At 50.5% G+C, this 22,978-nt stretch overlaps 1 long non-coding RNA gene across 1 annotated transcript; it reads right to left on the bottom strand.

The window, feature by feature from the left end:
- Positions 1-773: 773 nt before the first annotated feature.
- Positions 774-22,636, bottom strand: LOC112960071. Its single transcript, XR_003251711.1, has 4 exons — positions 22,520-22,636; positions 14,639-14,813; positions 8,661-8,900; positions 774-1,816 (listed from the first exon to the last, which is right to left on the bottom strand). It is a non-coding gene; the product is annotated as an uncharacterized LOC112960071 (long non-coding RNA).
- Between the last annotated feature and the right edge of the window lie 342 nt (positions 22,637-22,978).

The following is a 22,978-nucleotide window of genomic DNA, read 5'->3' as shown; positions in this document are numbered from 1 at the left end:
CAAACAAGATGTTTGCACCTCAAGCAGCAATTGTTGCTGCTTCATCTTCCACCGTCTAACGCAAGGTAAACGATGGCCCGGGCAGCCGCAGCCCCGCAGTGGAGCTCCTCACGCCCGGAGCTGCAATCCCAGCACAGCGCTCAGCGCATTCCCAGGACGAGGGCTGCTCCAGCCCCCGCACACAGCAAAGCTGTCATCGATTGTCCCCAGCCCTAGTGAGCAACACAAGTCCATGGGGTGTCGCAGGGCCCTGCCGTAAACAGCCCCCTGAAAGCCTGAAAAACTCATCCTGTTTTCCATGTCCTCCAGAAGAACTCCAGGGAGCACACACTCATTCACACCTGGTTCCCCCATCAGCAGCACATGACTCTATGAAGAAATACCAAAAGATTTTGCATGGATGAAACCACTGCACAAGCTGAAGCAATGAAAGCAAGGAACACCGGATCATCCTCGAACCAAGCACATCCAGAGGCAGACAGTAACTCTTCAGAAACAGCAACACACCATCCACTTCCCTTGTGAACAGCAGCAAGCCACCGCTATCTGCCACGAGAAAAGGGACAGACGGAGCTTCTGGAAGACATTCAGCCCACCAGCCAGACCATGGGCATTGGAAGGACAGGAAGAAATGTATAATTTCTAGGAAAATCATGTGGCCTCAGGTGTACAGTGCCCGTGGATGGGGCTATTTCAGAAAAGAGTATGATAAATTCATCTGCTGGATAGCTGTCTTCCCTCAACATCTTGGTGAAAGCCCCATTTGAATAATGCCAATGCTTAATTTTGGACAAATTGGAAGATAAAAGATGGTAAAAAGTTTAACAGAGCCGTAGTCACTGTAAGAGCTGTGACAGCTATTCCCCAAGCACCACAGAGCAGTGTCGCCCCTACACTCAGCTCTGCACAATAAGTGGGAATTTGAATTTGCCAATCATTTTTGCTTCCTTATTGATGACGATGGGGAGATAAAGGAGCTGTGATAGACACAGATTTTCCTGAAGTTTCTCTCTACCATTTGTCATTTCAAACTTGCAATTAGAATCAAAGGATTTGCTCAAAATGTGTTTCAAGGGTTTTTCTATATTTCTGCTCTGTACATAAAAAGCCTCAACTGCTCCTAAAAAGGCTTCAGTTCTGTCATCTTCAGCACACAGCAACACAGACATGCCATAAAATAATCAGTGTTGGATTGCACCTACAGCATACTGCCAGCAAATGTCTGAATTCTCCACACTGGTCCCGACTATTCTGAGATGACTGCGATGTCGCCAACATGGAAATTAAGCCCTGCGTCTGTCACAGACTGTGCTGGTAAAGCCCGTGCACTCGATGAACATGGAGGGCAAGTCCAGCACCACGGAGCACAAACCCACAGCAAACGGGGCAGAGCAGCAGGGGCAGCCGGAGCCAGAAGAGCTGCTCCCCTCTCAGCAGCCACAAGGACTGCGGCCCGGGGAAAGCATCCGCAGCCCGGGGGACACCTTCGTCCAGGAGCCAGCRCGGCAGAGGAGCTGAACCCGGGAAGTTTCAGCCTACAAAGATAGCTCTGGTTTTGTTTTTAACGTCCAATTTCTTTTTCTCATGTCTTTGCTCTCTGCATTTCCGTCTAGAACARTAACAGGAGCAGATACGCATGCTTTAATCTGTTTGCAGTGAAACCGGCGAGTGCTGATTGATCTCTCTGCCTCTTCTGGTCAAGCATTTTTATCCTGCATTGCTATGGAGAAAGGTCTTTGCTCCTCAGGCTCCAGCTTCTGTCTTTTTGTGATCTGAAGGGTTTTTCCCAAAGAGAGTACAGAAATGCTCCAATGATCTTTAAAAAAAAAAAAAAAAAAGTTGTGTAGATTTTGAGAGATTTTGGACTGGAGTAAAAGAAAAATCTTCTAACAAGCTGAATGTCATTTTTTAAGAAGATAAGAAAAAGGCTACTGGAGCTGTCAGAGTTTAAGCTTCAACCTTTATGTTTACAAAGCAAAAAGGGCAATTAAGTGTGAAAAAATAAATCTTTCCCGGACTCTGCCAGTGGTTGTGCTGGTTGTAGTCAGCCCGCTGAATGACAGCCTGGTTTAGTGCCTTAGGCAGGGACTCAGAATAGAGCAGCCCTGACATTTCTTTGATGCTACACTGTGTATCCTAATAAAGACCTTCCTTAAAGCCATTCCCCTCATCCTGCAGCCAGGYGCCACACAACAGCTGCTGCAGCCGGACACCTCACCCCGGCCTCCCCACACCAGTACTGCCTGCCCCTTCCCACTGACCGCTGCACTTTTGCGCAGCTGAATTTGAGGAAGAAGTGGCTAGAACAACGAAGGCCCTGGTTAATGGGCAAGGCCCGTGCTTTCACCTCCTGGCTGCTCCGCGAGGCCCTGCGGCAGCTGCTGATGGGCACTGTGGTCCCGCAGGGGCGGCAGATGAGCAGGCGGCCGCCCTGGCCGGACAGTGGGGCTGGCAGCGCCYGCGGGGCTCAGCCGGGCACAAGTCCCAGGCTTGTCCTGCACATCCCATGGGCACATTCCGCGGCTCCGGACACCGCGCACAGGAGCGGGTCCAGCCGGCCTGGGCAGACGCGCCAAGGGCAGCCAGGCCGGCTGCCCTCTCCAGCAGGGCCCAGCCACATGCATCCGGCAAGGGCTGCACTTGGAGCTCACTGCCCCCTTGTTCCTGCTCGCGTCCTGGATAAACAAAGCTCAGGAATGATTCATCTGATCAAGGAGATGCAGGCCATGCAGTAGAGGAGGGGAAGAATGTGCTGATGGCAGAGAACCTAGTGCGGGCACTGGCACCTGCACCCTGATCCCAGGGTACATCAACAGCCCCGGGGGCAGGACAGGCCACCAGTGCAGCACCGGTTGCCAGGCAGGGTGGCACCCCATCCCCATCACAAAACCCTCCAGTTCTTCACAAGTTTTTACTCTCTGCAAAGACCAAACACGTGAAAAGCAAGGATAGCGGAGGTGCGGAAATGTACTGGGAAGCCCATGTGCTGGTGCTGAGTGACAGCAGATGGCAGAGGCAGGGCTCAATGACAGATGGAAACATCAGTAATGTATGTGCCAAAGGCAAAGACAGCAGTCACCTGCCTGACTCCCAGGGTTGCCACCCATTGCACTGTGGATCTCCTTGGGACCCTGCATGCCCTGGGGCCTCCTCCCGTGAAGATGGGTGCTCAGCACCGGCCTGGCCTGCAAGGGTAGCTCCCTTGGGCAGGATGAGCTAGCACGGGATCAGGTGCTGACCTCGCAGTGCAGATCTGCTCCACGGCGCCTGAGCACCATTCCTCCAACACAGCGAAGCAGTTTTGCTCCTGCTGCAGTTTGGTGCCCAGAGCATCGCTGGCTGGCRGCCAGGAACGTGTTACGCCTCCGTGCACAGAGGTGCCGAAGGGGGATGGCTGGCTCCCAGATGAACCGTTCGTGCTCAGCTAGATGCTGCTCCCACCGCCTTGCGCCCTGGCTCCAGCTGGCAGCGCCGYGGCAGTGCCTGGCGTCCCGTCCGTGGAGCTGTTCGGCTGCACGGATACTGCCTCAACTCGCCGCATCCACCCCAGCCTGTCCTCACGGGGTGCAATGAAGCAACCCTCCCAATTGCTCCTGCAGGAAATGTCAGGTCGGCAGCATTTGTAAGCAGGTACCCAGCGTGACAGACGCGCTCTCTCCGATCCTCCCTCCGCCCCAGCCATAAGCCTGGAAGAAGAGCGTCCTCCCTTCAGCAACCCCGCGCACTATAAACCGTGCAGGAGCACACGTCTGGGAGACAGAGTTCAAATGGAGTTAACTTGTTGAACAAGCATGGGAAATCCTGCTCTCATTATTTACCCAAATGAATGTGCCGACCAGAGAAGATTTCACCTGCTAATAAACAGMGTCACCTCCCCTCTCCCCGCGACTCTGCGGAGCAGCTGCTGCAGCTGCCACATCCCTGTCAGCAGCAGTTGTGTGGCAAACACACAAGCCTGCCAGGCCAGAAAAGCTGGATCCTGCTAGAAATAGCCGGCATTTTTGATGGACAGGGGAATAAAAACTAAAGAAGTGAATGAAGGGCTGATTAATAATTTGCTTCCTTCACTGTTTAAAAGACACAAGAATCTCAGAAGAAATTATTCTAGGCACAACACAGAGACTGCAGAATTGGGTTTGAGCTCCAACAGCAAAACAGGCTAGGGAAAACTGGAAAGATGAAAGGCAATTCTTAATTCTTTGCAGTACTTATTAGTCACAGAGGGTGGCATGGATTTCTTATTGCAGTAAACTGTAGGTAAAGGAAGAGGTCACATGAGCTCCTRGCAGTTGTTTCTGCCTTCTCTGGGCTATTTACACTGGTCTCCACAAAATACATGTATTGAAAGGTTTCACATAATGCATATTTGAACAGGAAGTATTGCATCTACATGATAAACAAGTGCAGAATCCACGTGTGCTCTTCCTAGCAAGCTGCCACAGACAGCGAGAAGAGACAAATGAGACAGCAATTGCTGTTTTCATGTTGGGCTCTCTGCCAGTACCAAATGTGTTTACATTAATATATAGCTGACTGCACCAGGCAATAACAGGAAGTTTCCATGCTCAAATAGCCAAACTGCAAAATAAACCACCCCAGAACACAAGCCAAAGGCAGCCTCCTGGAGCCCAAAAGCAGGAGTTCAAGCTGCCTTCCAAGCAACAAGCAAAACCAGCACCATGAGCAGCAGCCCAGGAGAGCGGGCGGCCAGGCCGGTGCTGTCACAGCCACTGCTGCAGCCCATGCCTGGCCCTAGCACAGCCCCTCCGAACACCAGAGCCAGGGCACATCATCCCAACATTTCACGATGCTGAAAATTAGTCTGAGCATTACAGAGAGGAGGTTGGAGGAGACAGAAGCACTAGCAGACACTGGAGCAGCACAAGTCCTTTCATTTCCCCAGGGTTTCCAGCTGAGCTTGTCCAGGGAATTTCTAGMAAGGGCACAGGTTTCCTGTGTTGTTTTTGAAGCTTTAAGTGCGCTGCTCACACTGAACAGCCAGTCAAATACCTGCAGCTCATGCAATACTGGCACTGAGCTTGTCTCCCTCTCTTTGCAGCCTGGGAAGTCAGAGCACAAGCCCGGCTTGCCCGGCGGGCCTGGGGACAGCAGGGTACCCGTTCCACCGCCCAGCTGCGCGACACGGACACTGTGTGCTCAGGTCTGTCAAAACTCCTATCATTCCCAAATACATCTCCAGAAGCAGCCTTGGACTATCACACATTCACCTTGGGCTGGACCAGCCTCTCCAATGTTCCTTTCATCTTGCCACAACAGCCAATTTCCCGTCAGACCCGTGGCCTCCACGTGCTGTTGCAAGGCGGCTGCCACCACCTGCCCGGGCTGCTGCAGCTCAACAGCAGCTCTTCATGATTTGTCAGCAGATAAGCAGCRCAAACACCACCTCTCTAGCTTGTTTTTTCCAGTCATAGTCCAAACACTGAATTCCTGGCACTAATTCCTGCTCATTCCTCCAGTCAGAAAAGACACTACAGAATTAGAAAACGTCTGTTTTGGGAGAACAACATAAAGAAATACGTAAAAATGTCCTCAGAAGACAGGCACAGCCAAGTCACCTCCTCGTGCTGCTCTCCAAAGCTCTTGCCGAGACCTGTATTATTATTCGCTCCTGTGGAGCTTTTGTGCTGGTATGCACACCACTAAACTGGAAAACTAAACACTTGGCGTTCTTGTTGCCTGTAATGAATCTTGCAAATAGCAAAAATGCAATTAATAATAACAGTTAGCACCGCTGAGCTGCCTTTACATTTACAAAGCATTGTGTAAACATTAACTAATTAATCTACTTAGCAATTATATAGTGCTTTGAAATTTCCAGGACCTGTACAAACATTAACCAATTAATCTGCTTAATTATTTCCAAGCTTTACATGCTAGAGTTCCACATACTGGCCGCACGAGCAGGAAGTCTTAGCAGGGAGACCCATCCGCGGCTGCCCTGCGCTCTCAGCACTCGCAGCACCAGCTGCGTTTCAGGGAGACACTTCCTGCAGGAAAAGTTCTGCCCGCCCGTCGAGAGACACAGAAAAGCCTCCAGGGAACAGACATTGAGATTTCTACCACGRCCTCACGGAAGCCCTGGTGTGGGGAGCACCTGGGAAACGATCTGGTCCAAGCTCCATCAGGGCCACCTAGAACACGTTGCCCTTGCCCGTGTCCAGGTGCCTTTTGAATATCTCCAAGGAAGGAGACTCCACGAGCGCTCTGGACACCCTGCTGCCGTCCTCTGTTACCTGCACAGGAAAGCAGTTTTTCCTCATGTTCAGATGGACCTTCCTGTGTTCCAGGTTGTGCCCGCTGCCTCTTGTTCTGTTACTGGGCACCACTGAGAAGAGTCTGGCTCTGTCTTCTTTACACCCTCCCTGCAGATACTTACACATGTTGATGGGATATTTGGTAAGACCAGATTTTTAAAAATCTAAAGGGGGCCAAAAGAAGAACTCCAAGAATGATCTCACATCTGCAAACCCTGCTTTGCTGCAGAATACTGAAGCTGATCACCTGATTTAGCACATCAAAGGGGATTAAAAAAGAGACTTGATCACAGTTCCTAAGCTCTCATACAAGGATAACACATGAGATACCTAAACAACAACTAATCAGATTCAATACCTGGAAAATTAAGGTAGAAAAATTGAAAACAAAATTCACTTTTCTAGAAGTGAATGCAAGCAATGCCTGAACTGGAAAGGCAATCCTGAGGGGCAGCTGGAATTAAATTTTGGAATTGTATTTTGGTGCAGTTCACTGATTTCTGCAGGTTTTACTGTTGCCTCAGGGCTGACCACTTGCAGAATACACATGAGTCTAGTTAAAGCACCTAAGTTTAAAAAAGGAAAAATCCACAGGGATGAAGTAATAACCTCCTGGAGAAATGAGGGCAGATACTCTTGGCTCTGTAGTCTAAGTGGCAGCAATACTGCCTTTCCCACCACACTACACTGGCAGCTGAATTGTCCTGATATAACAAGGTACCCGGGAAATTAGACAATCCACCCTAATTACTAAAACTGAAGAAATTTGAAGCATTTTCCATCAGAAAAAATCCTAAAAGAACTAGCTCTGCCAATCAAACTATTCTAAACAAGCATTAATGTACACCCACTCATGCAGAGCTGCATCTCTCTGCTGTTTATGCCATTTTAACATTGTCAACAGAGCTTGCCGAAGCACTTGCAGCGCTCCCCTGACCTCCATTATTTATGATGGCATGTGAAATTGATTGTGGTTGAAAGATCCTTACTGGAATAAAATGAGCTTCTCAATTATTGCCACACGAATAAATCTCTGTTTTCCAGCGATTCCCCCTAGGGAGCACTTGTATAACCCCGAGTTCATGACAACAGATACCTCCAGCTGGGGGAACGCAGGTGGCTGCACTGTAAGGGCTGACAAGTCACCGAGCTGCAGAGGTCAAGTGAGTGTCTCCCCGTGACCGTGGGGAAGCTCCAGGAACCAGGCAAGGCTCAGCGGTGCTTCCTCRGGGATAAGTGATAAGCTCTCCAACAAAGCAGCTTGTACCGTTTTTCATACTTTCCGTGTAACAGGCACTAAGCATTAACGAGGCTATGGAAACATGAACAAGATGAACCAGCCTTTCAGAGCCCCAATCTCCTGTCTGCCTTCCTTCTCCCAGAAAAGCTTTGGGTAGATGCAGTTCAACAACTAAATTTAGCACATTCCAACAATGCTGGGAGGCCTCTTGCTGCAGGTTTTGCCTCCTCCCTGCCAGATGCAGATTTCTGCACATGCACTTGTGAGACCGCCCAGACAGACCCACCTGCAGCCCGTCCTGCAGACACCAGCTTCTCTCCATGGCTGAGCCCTGCCAGGCGGCCACTCCAAGCTGCTGGTTTTCCCTCCCCTGCCACGGGCAGCGGGAATGGGCCTGGAGTGTCCTGGTTGTGAAGCCCATCCTGCAACGGGACTGTGAGCAGAGCCGATAGAGCAACAGCCCTATCTGCATGAGCCCCGTGTCCAAGAGAGGTGCTCATGGAGCCGCAGCACAGGAGACCTTCCCAGGACCACACAATGAGCCAAGGACATCCCCTGCAGCACTTAACATCCCATTTCTGCTCTTCCACTCGTTTCAAAATCCCTTCCTCCTAGTCTCCCATGGGGATTCATTGTTCAAAGCATTTAACTACTTTCTTGGTGACCTTTAATATTAAAGAACATTATTAATTCTTGCTTTAAAACAGTCTATTTTGACATGACTGGAGGAAAGGACAYCTCTCCATTTTAGGATTATGGACTCTCTATTAATTAAGTACCAATGACAGAACACTGAAACCTTTCCAAATTCCCAATGAAGCGTCTTCCTCCCTGTCCCCTTCTCCCCATTCTGGTTACCAAGACCTCCACATGAGCTCTGGGAAGTGGCACCCTCGAAGCAACAGGAGCTCATCCCTCCCCGAGCTCTCACTCTGTGGGAGTTCTCTTGATTGTTCTTCAGTGTTTGTCTTCTAATGCAGAGGCCACAGTGCCAGTGTGCAACTTATCTTACCTCATCCCTACCCATGCAGAAGGTAAGAGCCCCGCCTGCGTAATCCTAATGTGATGGCACATGGGAATGGGATCAGTAGCCTTGGAGACATTTGTCTCTCTCCAGCAATTACTGATGGACACCCAAATTTTACCTGGCAAAAGCTGGGCAAGGTGAAGCACAGGCTGGCTGTTCAGCAAACTGGGGCTGATGGATAACTGTCTTTAGAAAGAATGAGTCTCCTCAAGAAGCAAGGAAGCTGGGACAAGCATCCTCCTTTTGTCACATGGAACCACATCAGCTCCCTGCAGACCATGCCAGGATGCTATCCACAAGCAGGCAGAAGCAGGACGGGATGCTCAAAGTGACATTCCAACATCTGAGCTTCCACATTCTGTAAAAGAAAGACAAGGAGAGGGAGGAGGCCTATGCAGAGAATGAAAAAAACCCGGAATAGAAACTGCCTGACCAAACCAATTAAAGTGTAATTTGGCATCCTAATTCTTGCTGATGTATGAACTACAAATGCCTGGAGGAATCACAGATTCCATGCAGAAAAGGTACTGGGGCTTTTTCTTTCCACAGCTATGAGAGATTTTCAGTTTGATCGCAGATAAGAAGGATGAAGAGCATGAGACAAACAGGCTTCATGTCATGATGCAACAGACAACGTCTGGACAGCAATTAACAAAAGTTTTAAGTTCCTAGAGCAGATTTAATTGCTTCTGAATAACTGATGCCTTTCAGGGACCAATTTCGTTTCAGATGGTGTATCAAATATAAACCTGCAAAATACAGTGCGAACATCTTGTTATGTTGTGATACTAGGACACTGTATCCTCTCAGCAGAGATCCTTGTTGCTTTTTTTAATGTTCCTTTCTATATAGTTCCTGCCCAAGTCAGCCCTTCTCCAAAACACACTTGTTTTACATCAGTTTGGGTGTCTGTTTCTCCCTGTCCTCTCTATCTACAGTACCATTTGGAGAGGGAAATAACCAAAGACTCAGGTCCTGTGCAAAGCAAAAGCGGAGGAGTCACTCACATGACATGACCCATCCTATGCATGTTACTCTCAGCTGGCACTTCCATGAGGAAGGGATGCCCAGGAGGGCTGATATCTCCCTGCGGAAGCACAGACCAGGGTACCAGACAGCCTGGGTTCTGTGCCGCGAGTGCCAGCCCTCCTGCTGGGCCATCCTGTCCTCTTGCCAAGCCAGGGAACTCCGCAGCCATCCCACCGTGAAGCTGAGGAACCCACCTGCAACGCACGGCCACGGAAGAGCAGCGCACCTGGAGACCGGCAGGACRAAGGCGGCAGCCCCAACACCTGCAGCTGGAGGCTGCTGGAGGTGCCCGCACAAGCTGCCAGCCCCGGAGGACAGGGCCCTGCCAAAGCAGCTCTGCAGTGCCCCAAGCGCAGGTCACCACAGGCACACMTCCAAACTCCTCCAAACACAGCACTTGTCGAGGCTGCCCTAGCTCTGYGTGTCACAGCCACCAGAAAAATCATGACGAATCACCTCAGATGTCAGCAAATCCCAGCTCTGCAGGAAGAGACCTGTGCCCAGTAGGCAGCTGCCAGTCTGCAGTGAGGCTGTGCCAGGCCCAGGAAGGAAACCCTTCCTTCATCACAGTTGTGTCCTTAATATTCCTTATCCATGCAGCTGCAATTAATTCAGCTTAATTTCTATGACTCTTGCAAATTAACTGGTTAGAAAAAAATAGGAATCATTAAAAACCATTAATTTCTTGCATGCTTCCCTGAAGCAAGTTGCTGCCAAGCTGTCTGCTGTGCTCCTGTGAGCCCAGGGCACCGGGTGGCCGGAGCTACAGAGCAGGTGCTGCACGGGGGTGCTGGGGCCCAGGCACAAGGCTGCACCCCCACGCTCATGCTGCTCCCCCAGCACGCAGCACCCAGCAGATCCACCCTGCTCTGGGGACGGCTCCCSCTGCTCCAGGGACCCAACAGCCTCCTCAGCATCCTAACAACTGTGGGGTATAAATCACAGCATCCTAACAACTGCAGGGTATGAATCAGCACTGCTCTCCCTATGTAGCCCAGGTCCCTGGCTGCGGTGACACCAACACAGTCTGCCTAGCCATGCTGCCCACACACTGCAAAACCTGCGGGCAGGGCTGCGATTTGCAGTTAGGTCCTAAAGACTGGGGGGAAGAGAACTGTGTAGATGAGGTGACTTGAGGGCTGGAAAATTGCTGTTTACTGCCCATGCACCTTGGAGAGCTGGGAACCCTCAGGAGAACCTGCCAGCCCTCATGGGGCACCCGGGAGGCGATCAAACCTGCAAGACATCGGGCAGGCACCAGGCAAGAAGTTAGAGCAGCAGTGCTACAACCTAAGGTGGTTTCATTCGCACGGTTCTCCTGGGACTTTTCATTCCCTTTGCTTGCTTTATGCCCAATTAAAAAAACAAAATCACACTAGCAAGCAAGATACCATACCTTGCCCATGTATCTGAAAATTATTTACAGTCAAATTAACAAACACACCTAGCAGACTGCTAATAWACATAGCATTTACATTTTCATTGCAACCTATTAAAGCTGGATCTTTTCAAGCTGCAGTAACAGAAGAAAGGCTTCCAAAAGGCTGACATAAATATGGCCACTCAACAAGTCAAAAATCAGGCATTCAGCAAGCTGCTTCTGTTCACCTGAAAAGACATTTATTCTGACTTATAGAGCAAACACTGCCCATGGTCCTGGTAATCGGAATTCTAATAGAGTTTGCATTGGCATTTTAACACCAATTAATAATTGGGTTTTAAATTTGCATTTATTAGAAGATTTTATGGGTCTGGGAGGAAAAAAATAAAACCAAAGAAAAATATTCACAAAACATTTCCCATAATCTGTACCTGCAAACCGCTGCCCAACTGTAGAGAACAGCAAATGTTCCTCTGCATCTTACCTCTGTCCTGCTGGCGACAGGAGGGTAGCTCTCAAAGCAGCGCCAAGGCCAAGCGGGCAAGTACCCAGCGCTCAGACTCCTGCAGCTGTGTCCCCATCTGTCCCCAGGGAGTAGGGCCAGCGGGCTCCGCAGCAGCACCAAGGGAGCAAGGGGCGCTGGGACAAAGAAGCCTCATTTATCCTGCTGTCCTAGGTCGGGACTGAGCAAGGGGCTCTGTGTCTTTCCACGGAGGAAGGTTAAGCTCAGGGCTGCCGGCCCCCTCGGGCTCCCCAGCAGGCCTGCATGCTGACCGCTGCGGGGAGGCAAGGGAGCAGTGACACAGGTGGCAAACGCAGGCGAGGGGCCGGCAGCTGGGGGGCCTGTGTTTCTTTGTGTCTGCCAGGCTGGGAGGCAGGGAGATCTCCCAGGTCAGTTGAGGCCTCTTAGAAAGGTCAAGAAGAGGGATAAGAGCAGCACAGATGAGCTGTTCCCCAAGGCCTCCTGAGCTTTTGCACTGCTGGACACAGTCAGTGCAGAAGAAGGTGCCCAGGTGTGCTCTGCCCCGGGCAGCAGCTGTGATGGGCCACAGCTGAGAGGTGCCACGTGGCCCCTGAAGCAAAAGCAGAAGTGGGCCACAGCACCTGTGACAACCAGTGCCCCCAGCAGCCCCTTTTTTAGTCTCTGCAGCTGCATCTGAGGCATCACCCCCAGCAGCTTGGCGGGGGTGGCACGGGGGGAGCACGCATGGACTGCAGTCATGCAGGCTCTGGGCAAAGCCAAGCCCARGAGCCCCTGCCTCTGCACAGGGGGCTTCCCCTCTGCCCAAGCTGGCGGCAGGAGAGCAAGGAGCTCGGCGCCACGGGGAACGTGCAGTCCAGGGTGCTGCGCTGCTCCTGGGGGAGTCAGGGTCAACCAGAACTTCAGCAGCCTACAAGAAAAAGAACTAATTATCTGSCAATTGTATGCAGTCCATTTCAGTGGGAGGCTCATATCCTAACCAGTCCTTGCAGTCAAGGAGAATAAAATATATGCTGACATCAGTATACAGAGGTTCCCATTGGAAGCCACTTTCACTGCAGTGTCATGAATCTTTTCAGAAACAGCTTGAGAAGATTCATTCTAGGTATCAATCTTTCTGGGGAGCTGGGCTGACAATGGTCGTACATAATAATCCTTAAGTCAATTCACATGCACAGTCAGTGGTTGTCTACAAGTTTTGGCCCTAATCAGTACATTAAATGGAAACTTATGACTAATAACTCTGAAAGGGTCTCCCCGGGGGCAGCAAAATGCTCCTCTTTGGCCACTTTCAGCTCCTTGGTCATGTGCTGTAACCACATACTTTCCCCTCGGCTTCAGGAGGGGAGAATGGAAAGTCATAACTCTCCGTCTGTTTGCTTAGGTGACATTTTTTATGAGCCAAGTTCTTCACTTCATACTTGACAGGGTTTCTGTGACTCTGTGTCTGTCCTGTAATCACAGCACCTCACTGGAGCAAGACTGGAGCCACAACAGCTGCTAGCCGAGCCCTGCGCTACCGCAGGGRAAGCGGGACGGGGGCTCCCCTTTGCTCCGGCTGCCTCTGGAATGCAGACATTGCTGTCCAGCAGCAGCAGCCCAGCTGCTGTGCCACGATCGGCCATGGAAAGGCGCAACTCCAAGTGTCATTACGGAGCTGAGTGCRGGAACCCACGTAACTGACTGAAAAGAAGCAGCTGGAGAGCCCGTGGCTCTACTGGAAGTGACAGGCAGATGCTGAGCAGCCCGGGAACTGGGGAAAATGTCAGCAAGTCATGCTGGAACGCGCCTACAAATGTGGAAGTGACAAAATGTCATGCTTGAGCAAAAAGAATCACACAGAGATGTGCTTGTTTCAGCTTTTTGGTGCTGGTGTGACACTGTCCGCGCTCAGGGCAGAGCTCCAGGGAAGAACAGGCGCTTGGGCTACTGCATTCCCAGGACAGGACCGCACGCAGTAGATGGCGAGCACTGCAGAACACTGGATCAAAGGAGAAACAAGAAACCACCTCCTCTCATCTCCACCACGAGGTCCCTGGCCAGATGGAAGCACACCAAGCTTGGCAACCTGCCACAGGATTTTAGGCCCTTACAAACCATGCACAAGAGAGGGAAACTGAGGCTCATCCTCACCAGGCACAGAAGACATTAGGAACACCGCCRCCYTTTCCCACAACAGCCACGTGCTGTTGCCCAGCCCTGGCCACAGGKACGCAGCGCGGGGGAGGCCGTGACRTCCAGTCCCTCCCAGTGTCCGCATCCCGAACGGCTGTTCCAGCAGCGCCAGGGCCTCTAGCTGCCCATGCCAAGCCCACCCAGCCCTGGCTGTTGCCATTCCCAAAATCTCTGCTGCACAGAGCATGGACACAGGCCAGGAATACCTGGACACGTGCTGCCTGCCAGAAACCCTTTTCTGCCCTGTGTCAAGAGAAGCTTCCAGGGACAAGCGCCTAAAGTCCTGACGCACTGAGATTTTCTGTAAGAGGACGTTCATCTTCCCCACATTGCTTTCTGCTCTTTCAAGCAAGAAGCTTGGGGAAAACTGCAGTTTTCACATCGACCTTCCTGACGCCTGATACRGGAGACTCCCCGGGTGAATCCTTAGAGGGAAACCTGACTCAGAAACTGAAAACCCTTCAGGGGAAATGAGGTGGAAAGAAACAAGCAGAGAAAGAGAGAAATGCAGACAAAGAGGAGGGAAAGTTGAGGTGGCAAGGAGCAGAAAGGGAATAGAGATTCTTCAATTTTGTTTAGTTACTTACTTCATTCAAGGTTATTTTAGCTTTCTATCCTTGACAGCTGAATAAAACCTCTCTGCTATCCCCAAAGGCCAACCCGTCATTTCCTGCACAAACAGCATGCACAGCAGGTCACTTTTAAACCTTGCTGTGCCAAAACATGAATGAAAGCTGTAGCATCATCACCACCTCTGCACGCCACCCCGTTGAGCAGCTGGCCCCTTGCTGTGCTGCAAGTGAGCATCACGAGCCCAGCACCTGYGTGCACCACGCACTGTCCTGCACCGCCTGCAAGCGCAGGAACACGGGGCACCAGGAGCTCCTCCCTACAGCGCAAGCAGTGGCCAAACAACTGAACGTGCCAGCATCCCCACCCCATTGCTCCCGTCTAACCGAGCCCATATTTTCTGCTGACTGTCAGAGGAAAGTAGCATTTGAGAGAAAATTTACTATTCCCTCTTCCTTACCTTGGTGTGTGCTTTGGCTGCATAGCAGAGACCAGCTGTGAGGTTAAGCAGGACGCTTGGGAGGGAGGCAGCACCAGGGCAAGCAGGAACTTGACTCAGAGGGACATTGCTATGACTTGCTGGCAGGTTTTTAGCAGTGAAGCATCCCCTGGACCAAAGTCTTCTGAATGATTCTCTGTAAAGAGAGGGAATAAAAAGGAAAGCACTTTACAAAGCAGATGCTGGCTGCCTTCACCACCCCTGACCCTTGTGTGGTGGGATGTTTCTCTTGGTGCAGGCACACACAGAGATCACCGGTCTTGGCTGGATCATGCGAGGAGCAGCCCTGGGCTAGGAGCCCCACAGCATCCTCCCCAACCTACAATGGGGACAGGAAAGGGAGTTTCAGGCTTGATTGTGTCCAAAGCTGGTGTAAGGAGCTCTCTGTATGCTGCTTTCTGCAACAGCTGAATCACAGATGGTGTTTCATTAAGCTTGAGATTCTTCTGCTATTGTTAGTGTTGCGCTCAGTAATAAAATAATCATTTAAAGAAAAAGTCACCAGGACTAAGCAGGATCACTGGCTGCTGGGTTCTGGCTTCTCCCAGCAGGACCTGGCAGAGAGAGCCCGTTGCCTTCCAAGGGGGACAGGCACAGCAACACCGGGAAAGCCCCGCATGGCTCTGTTATGGGAAAGCACTATATGAAGCTGCAAACATATCTGTCACCTTCCAGCACATTATTTACCAGTTCTCTTCAACATTCCCCAAACAACGTTTTCTAGAGACTGTAATTCAATACCTCGGACTCCTGTAGCATCAGCCCAGAGAGCAACATGATGAATGCATCACGTCCCTCCAGGGCCAGGGAGCAGGTTTGTAACACTCCAGATGTTAATTATCCCTCTGCGTTCTGGCATTCTCATCCCAGCTGTGCCTCGGTATTCAKCATATATGTCTACGCACACTCAAAATATTCTGTTTTAAAGTATATGCAGCCATTTACCCCTTTTGTGCAATGCTAGTCAGCTCAGGGGATCAAATGCCAGGGCATTTGATCAATAAAGCTCTCACTAGATTAGAGATATCAGGGCTCAGCGCTCAAAGTGCACGCCTAGCAGAAGAGCAAGTTGAAGAACGCTCCAAGAATGTGAAAAGCAGAAACACAAACGTGGTGCCTGCATCCTGCCTTCCCCACCTCCTCCCCATCCACTGCCCGAGTCCCAAACACATCCTCAGACTAATGCTTGCACCAAGATAAACAACAAAACTGCCCAAAGCGGCATGTGGTCGCATCCAGGCCAGGCTGCTGTTGCCAGCCAGGCGGGCTCGGCTGCAGGGACAGCCTGGGGGCTACACGCCGGCTGCATCAGCACCTCTCTGCTCAGCAGTGCCRGCCCCGACCCACTCCAGCACCAGCCACAGCAGTGGCCTCCTGCCCACCCACTGCCCAGGACTCTCCCCTGAGAGGCAGGGAGGCACCTCCTGCTCCACGGGCCCCTTCATCCTCTCGCTCTGCTCTTGCTTCCCTGAGATGCCTATGTTCACTCTGTATTGCTAGGTCTGCTGACTCTTATTCCCAAACCTGCAGACATGCATTTTCACAGCAGTGGCACAAAGAGTGCCAGAGACTCTCTAGCAATGCTTACATATAATTTAAAAATGCAAAGATCAGTCCTCCATGCATTTACAGGGAGCATATCTTTTATCTCAATAGCAGTAACACACGATAATGCATCTTCCCCTTTGCCACTGCCCCATGACAGCTGCAGTGCTCTTTCACAAATGCACTGAAGCCTTTTGTTAGTTCTTAATAACAGATCAGGTTCTTTGCGAAATGTGCAGCCCCTTAAAACAGGCACAGTGCTCCCAGTCTGGGGTCCATGAGAGGGTCTCTGTCCAGCTCCCCTCCAGTACTAGAAGGCTTCATCCTGTCAAGGCACCCAAGAGCATCTTGCTCCTTCCAGAAGGCAGGAGCAGCAGTACCCCGAAGGGACCACAAGCATGAGGAGCCGATGCACTTGCCATTGCAGAAACACTTCTCCTTTCAGCCACCCAGGAGACAGCGCAGCAAATACTATTATCCCCACTTTGCTTCCAAGTACCTCACACAGGTAATTAAGACCCATACTGCCACTTCTTGAGCAGTGGATTGCTGATATTTAATGACATTTTCCAAATATTTTTAATAGAAATTTCAGGTCTTGTTCCTAATCTGACATTTATCTTCTATTAGCATGAAAACAAATAGAAGGCCTGAGAATCATTGCTTATATTATAAATGACTTTATTGTTGGTTTTATTACCTTCCCCATTAAGCTGTCACAATCTGTGCCTCTTCTCATTTTTGTGATGACCAGCCAGTGAAATCTGTCATCTTTTCTATGTGATTTATAAAGGACCYTAGTGATAACTTTATTCATGTGGAGGATAATTATCAGCTATATTATTGAGGTTGCTCAGTTGCCCTAGGGGATAATATGTCAGAAAGGTTAAAATATTGACAAGCAATAAAGCATGTATTATAATTATACAAGTGCCAGGGTGGATAACTGGCTGCGAGCAAGGAGCTGAGCTACAGATTTGCATTTGCCCAAAGACAACAATGACACGGCCACAGCTTGCGTCTTCCGCTAGGACTGCAGGAGCCTAGACCAATTATGGAGGGGTCCCAAGCAGAGAATAAGCCCTATCCCATTAGTATGTACGGATTACTTAAATCCTGATGATCATGCCCTCTGAAGAGCTGGTCTGTCTGTTCATAATTGAACAGGATCTGCTAGCTAAAAGACACAAGTTTGTGTGCCCTCAAAAATAATTTCTTCACAAAAAGAGCGAAAGGAGGGAGAGCAGAGAATTAGCAACTCTGAAACGAAGCACACTGATTTCTTCTGGGATTGAAGCAGCAGGTGCATGTCTTATTGGTAAAACTGTGTATTGCTATAATCTGAAGGACTCTGCTGAGCTAAATTGTTCTTGGTTCTAGGTGTTAGCAAAATGAAGCACTGAATAACTCGGCACTGAATAACATCTGAACCAAGACTATAAAGCTAACCTTGGTCATTCCTCCAGATCTACTACTATTACATCAAGAACAGTAGACCAGGGACTCGGGAGTTCATAAATAATTTCCCATGGAAAGCACGTACACCAGACAGACGAAATCTCTCTCTGAGAAAATGTGAAAAAGTGGGAGATTTAACCTACTTCAAAATGTCATTTTTTGAAGGAAAAAACCCGATCCACATCTTTCTAACTGATGCTTAAAGGATGTGTCTGCACAGCAGCAGCATGTTAAACACCACGCCCAGGCCTGGACTGTGGGTGGCTGGATGAATTCACTGCATCAAATACTACCATTTCACCCCAGTATATTCATAACGAAAATATACTGTTATCTAGGGGAAAATATGACCAAACAAGARGCATAAGACATTTAGTAAGCTATATTGTTAAACTGTTCTGGAAAGGAAGTACATTCAGCACACAGCTCTCTTCTCTTACCCCAAATCAAGAAGTCTGGCATTGCAGATGCAGTCTTGTGCTTGGGAGCAACACTTGGTCTATTGAATGCAAAAAGTGCACGGACCTGTTCTGGAGCAGATTTACGAGCCTGTTGTGCCCTGACATCATTTAAACTTGTTCCAAGGATTAGCTAGGGCAAGCCCACGAGGCTCTCCAGCTCTCCTCTGCACCCAACGCTGAACACGACTCTGGACGAGGAGCTCTCGGGTACCACATTCACACCTATCTCCAAGCCAAACATGAGTTCAACTAGAGTTGAACCACTCTAGTGGTTCAACTAGAGTCGAACCACCTCTTTGTACAAATTATTGCCCCAGTCCTCAGCTGTCCAGACCTCCGCCCCTGCAGACTACCTGAGAGCTTCCTTTCCTGCTGGCTCCCCAGGGTTTCTTCCCCCTTTCAAGCTGTTGGCTGTCCCTCAGCAAAAAGGCAGATCCCACTTGGACTTTCCCTTAGGATCCAGTTGTGGCAGCCCCAACTGCAGCTCCAGCACAAACACATGCAAGTCCTCAGAGCACTGGACCTGCTTCCCATTCAAATGGCTTCCGGGAACTACCACTGCACAGGTCATTGGTTTCATCACAAAGCAACGTGGTTTAGCCTCCCAAATGGCTCTTGATGGCCATTGATAGCTTTGATAGCCTCCCAAATGGCTCTGAAAAATTGTTGCCAACTTCTGTAATCATCACCCCTTCAAACTACGCTGCAGGAAGTGCGAGAACATGGTTAGATGACCAGTCAGGGCGGTGCAACCTGGCCACACACAGTGCTGCCCAACATGTAAAACTGTAAGCTGGAGCAGAGACATGAACTCATTTGCTCCATAGGCACCTTGGGAGCTGAGTACACTTTACAGTGTGGCACCAGCACACAGGGAACAGATGACATAAACAGAAATGAATTAATACTCATGATCTCAGGAGGGCAATGGCTGCGACATGCAGCATCTGCTCAGCCTCCAGGTTCAAAGCAGCAGGAATTTTAAATGTTACCATTTACAAAAGACTCATCTGCCTCTTTTCTTTGACTCAAACCTCTGAACTCACTTCATTAAGGAACAGTGGGAGCAGGCTGGAGTAGTACAGGACCTCTGTCACAGCCCTCCAAACATGGTCTGCATTAGATTGGCTCCACAGAGAAAAAYAAATCTGCACTACAAAGCAGGAATGCACCTTATAAGTAAACTGAGGCMTGTGTCCCCTATGCATGCATGTCAGGGCAGGAGACAGGGTCCTTGTTTCGCAGGTCCTGCTCCAGGTTTAGTTGACCCACCAAACGGCCCCTGCGACGCCCAGGCAGAGCGGCCCACACTGTCTGCGGCCAGGGGTCTGTGAGGGCTCGTGCTTGGCAAACCCATGCTCTAGGGAACAAAGAGACTGACCTATCCCAGTACCCTCCCTGACCCGGATCCACCAGTTACCCTTCTTYCCATCTTCTCTCCAGCCTTAACACAGCTTAATCCACGTTGGCAGCACAACTGGTCTCTTGTCTGTACATGGCAAAYGTTGTCTAACTCTCTGTCCTATCATCGCTTCAGTCTGGGCAGTCTCAGGTCCCTCAGGAATTTCTCTACCTCTCCAGACAGTCTGGGTGCCCCATGCCTTCAGGGACAGCTCTCAACGCTTTGAAAGGCAGCGGCACAACGTGAACCCCTTCTCCCCACAGATCTCCTCGCAGCAATGGAGCTGCAACTTCTGCTTTAATCCATCTTGGCAACACCAATGGTGTAACCGAAGAGAAGCCCTCCCTGAGGCAACAGGCCTCAATACAACCCTCACGTTTACAGAAGGTGGTTTAAGTGACAGCACTAAAGAGCAGTTGGAGACAGTGCCAGGTATGGAGCACAGGCGAACACCCGAGCATCTGCATGGGGCTCCGGGCAGCCCAGGCCAGCGCCTCCATAGCCCATGGGCACCACTGCGAGGAGGTGCCATGCACAGGACTGGCCTTCCCATGGCCTCCCCTAACCCATGGGCACTGTGAGGACATGCCATGTGTGGGGTCAGCCCTCCCATGGCCTCCCCTAGCCCATGGGCACCTTGAGGAGGTGCCACGTGTGGAGTCAGCCCTCCCATGGCTTCCCCTCGCCCACAGGCATCACCTGCACAGGGCCAGCCCTCCCTCGACCCCCTCTCCCCTTGCTGGCTGCTGCCTTGGGCAGCTCCAGGCAGAGCCTCCCGGCAGGGGCTGCTGCTGCCGGGCTGTGCCGAGGGGCACCGGGAGGGCCTGTGCCGAGGGGCACAGGCCGAGGGACACCGGGAGGGCCCGCAGAGCCGGCTCCCCCTCAGCCCAGGCAGCCGGCAGCAATGCAGAAGCCAAGTGCCAGGGCAGCCACGGGCAGGACCACAGCATCGCAGCCAACTGCGGGCACAGCACAGGGTCTGCATGGACAGCAGTTGGTTAAATGCAGCAAGAAGGGATGCCYCTCTAAGAAATGCAAGGGAAATCATAAATGTCAAATCAAATTAAGAGGCTATTCTGGCCAACTGTAAATGTTTTGTTGACTAGGACACATGTGAAAAACCGTCTCCAGAGTACCAGCCTACTACTCCTACTTCGCACAGACCAGGACCCAGAGCCTATACTCAAGTGACAATGCACCAATCCACTCACTTCCCTGAAAAATCATGTTTTAATTAAGTCCGTCCCCTCTCCTATGGGAGCACTGGGAGGCAAATGCTCTCCTTTGGAAGAAACTCCTCATAAGATGTGCTTACTGAGAGCATTACAGAACACAGGCGCTCTGAGGCGAGCATGTTTAAATAACACACCAGTCCTCATACAACGCATACAAATGCCTACTTAGGATCACTGAATGCTAACATCTAGCATCATAATACTTTGCAAAACACCAGCAGACTCTCTCCACAGGACTATTACCTCTGATTCTTAATAAAACCTCTCCTTTAGTATTTTCTTCCCATTGTGCCTTGCAGAGACTTCTTTTTAATTTGGCAGAGAAAAGCAGCAGTAAAAAATGACATTCTTCTATAACGCTGTTTCCTGCTAGAGCTTCCTGCTCAATACCAGTCATGTTTATCCTTATTTATCAGAAGGGCAAACTGCAGCCCAGTCCATTGGTTTAGGCTAATCTCACAGATATGCTCAAATAAAAATCATCTTTGCCCTGTTGAAAGCTCTATTGAAATGAAAAGATGGGAAACAAAGTCTTATCTTAGTTATGCATTGTATAAGTTAAAATAAACCCTTCCAATTGTGATATCTTCTCAAAAGACAAAGGAGCTTTCTACTCCTTACCAAGAAAAAGGAGATGGTACCAATTTTGATTGTCACATCCCTCAGAGCTGAGGCTTTTGTTAAACTGGGCTCTGTTGCAAGCCAGTTAACTTCAAATGTAATCACATATTTGACATGCCTGGGGTGAACGCTCTAACAAGCTTGGTAATTGTCGGCTGTGGTAAAACAGTGGGGAGTGGGGGGGGCACTACTAAAAAAAGAAAAAGGTATTAAATGTTATTAACACATTATCAGCCCTTTATGGCAGAATGTCACTGTCAGTGGCAGGGCCCAGTCCCAGTGCCATCCTACCCACCCCTCCAACTTGCCTCACACTGACAGACCCCAGCCACACCAGTGAGCAAGTGCAACCCACAGCCCTTTATTATCATCAGATTACATCTGCTGGGAACCCAYAAATGACACAGCACCCTCAGAAGCCCCAGAACAGAGAGGTTAGGAAGTTCCTCCTACCAGCTGCTGTCCACATGTGCCATTGTCAGCACGGCCCAGGGAATCAGTACCACTGCTCACAGAAGTTAGAGACATTGGGTATAATAGACAGAATGCGAACCTATCCTTTCTTAGGACTCAATGGCATTTAATGACACTTAAGCAGCCCAGAAAGCAATCTGCCCCATGGCTAAACAGCTGCAGCTGCTGTCCCAGCACACTGTGAAGGGGATCAGCACTGGCTACTCAGAAATAAGCAGAGCAGCAGGGCAGGTGCAGCAGTGACTAAAGGACAACAGAAAAAAGCAGCTCCATCTCCTCAGGTTTGTGGCTCAGAGGGAGGCTCCATGGGGAGGCACAAAAGCAGAAACGGAGCTGAGCCACATCAGAGGAGACTGAGTTTGCTTTTTCACCTACAATCCAGTGTCAGCCAGCACCTACAACTTCTCTAAAGACCACCTACTGCTAGCAGGGACACCAAGCATCTTCATGGCAGCACCAGGCACGGATGAGCTGTGATAGCTCTTATTTCCACCACCACGGCTGGGATGCCACTGAGCTACCTGGTCTGTGGGCTGTTTGCCCAGAACAAGTTTCTGCAACTAGAGAAAAGAGGGGGAAGAAAAAAAAAGCCATTTCAAAGGTTTTAAGGTTTTAACCCTCCTCACGGCAGGAAAGTTTTTCTTACCTCTTTGTCTTCTTCACAGAGCATACAGGGCCCTTGCTGCAGTGCTCCACAGGCTCCTCTGTGCTCTGCTTCCAGACTCCCACCCACAGTCCGGGCCCTGCTGGCGCCTGTTCCCCCTTGCTCCAGCCAGCAGCACCCCCACATCCTTCCCCCACTGAGGGCACCGCCAGGGAGCTCTGCCCCATACTGCCCACCTGGCACAAACTTCCCAACAAGCATCAGCTGCTCCTTATAACCCAACCAGCTCCTACTCACCTGTCCCCTCTGTGGGGCCTTGTGCTGCAGGGAGAGGAYTTCCTCAGCTCCAGGGGAGATGAATGCAGAGCCCCTTGGCATCCAGCTTGCTCACATGSGGCAGGCAAGAAAAGAGGCGCCCTGGGACTCACCACTGTGAGGAGGCAGCTTCTGTCCTTTCCCTGGGTAACAGGAGCACTGTCAACACAGCAGCCCATGGCTCCT

This window comes from Nothoprocta perdicaria, unplaced genomic scaffold (genome assembly GCF_003342845.1).
Source record: "Nothoprocta perdicaria isolate Ctin4 unplaced genomic scaffold, notPer1 scaffold_12, whole genome shotgun sequence".
Lineage (NCBI taxonomy): Eukaryota > Metazoa > Chordata > Aves > Tinamiformes > Tinamidae > Nothoprocta > Nothoprocta perdicaria.
The sequence above is the reverse complement of the archived record's forward strand: the minus strand, read 5'-3'. Positions and strand labels throughout refer to the sequence as shown.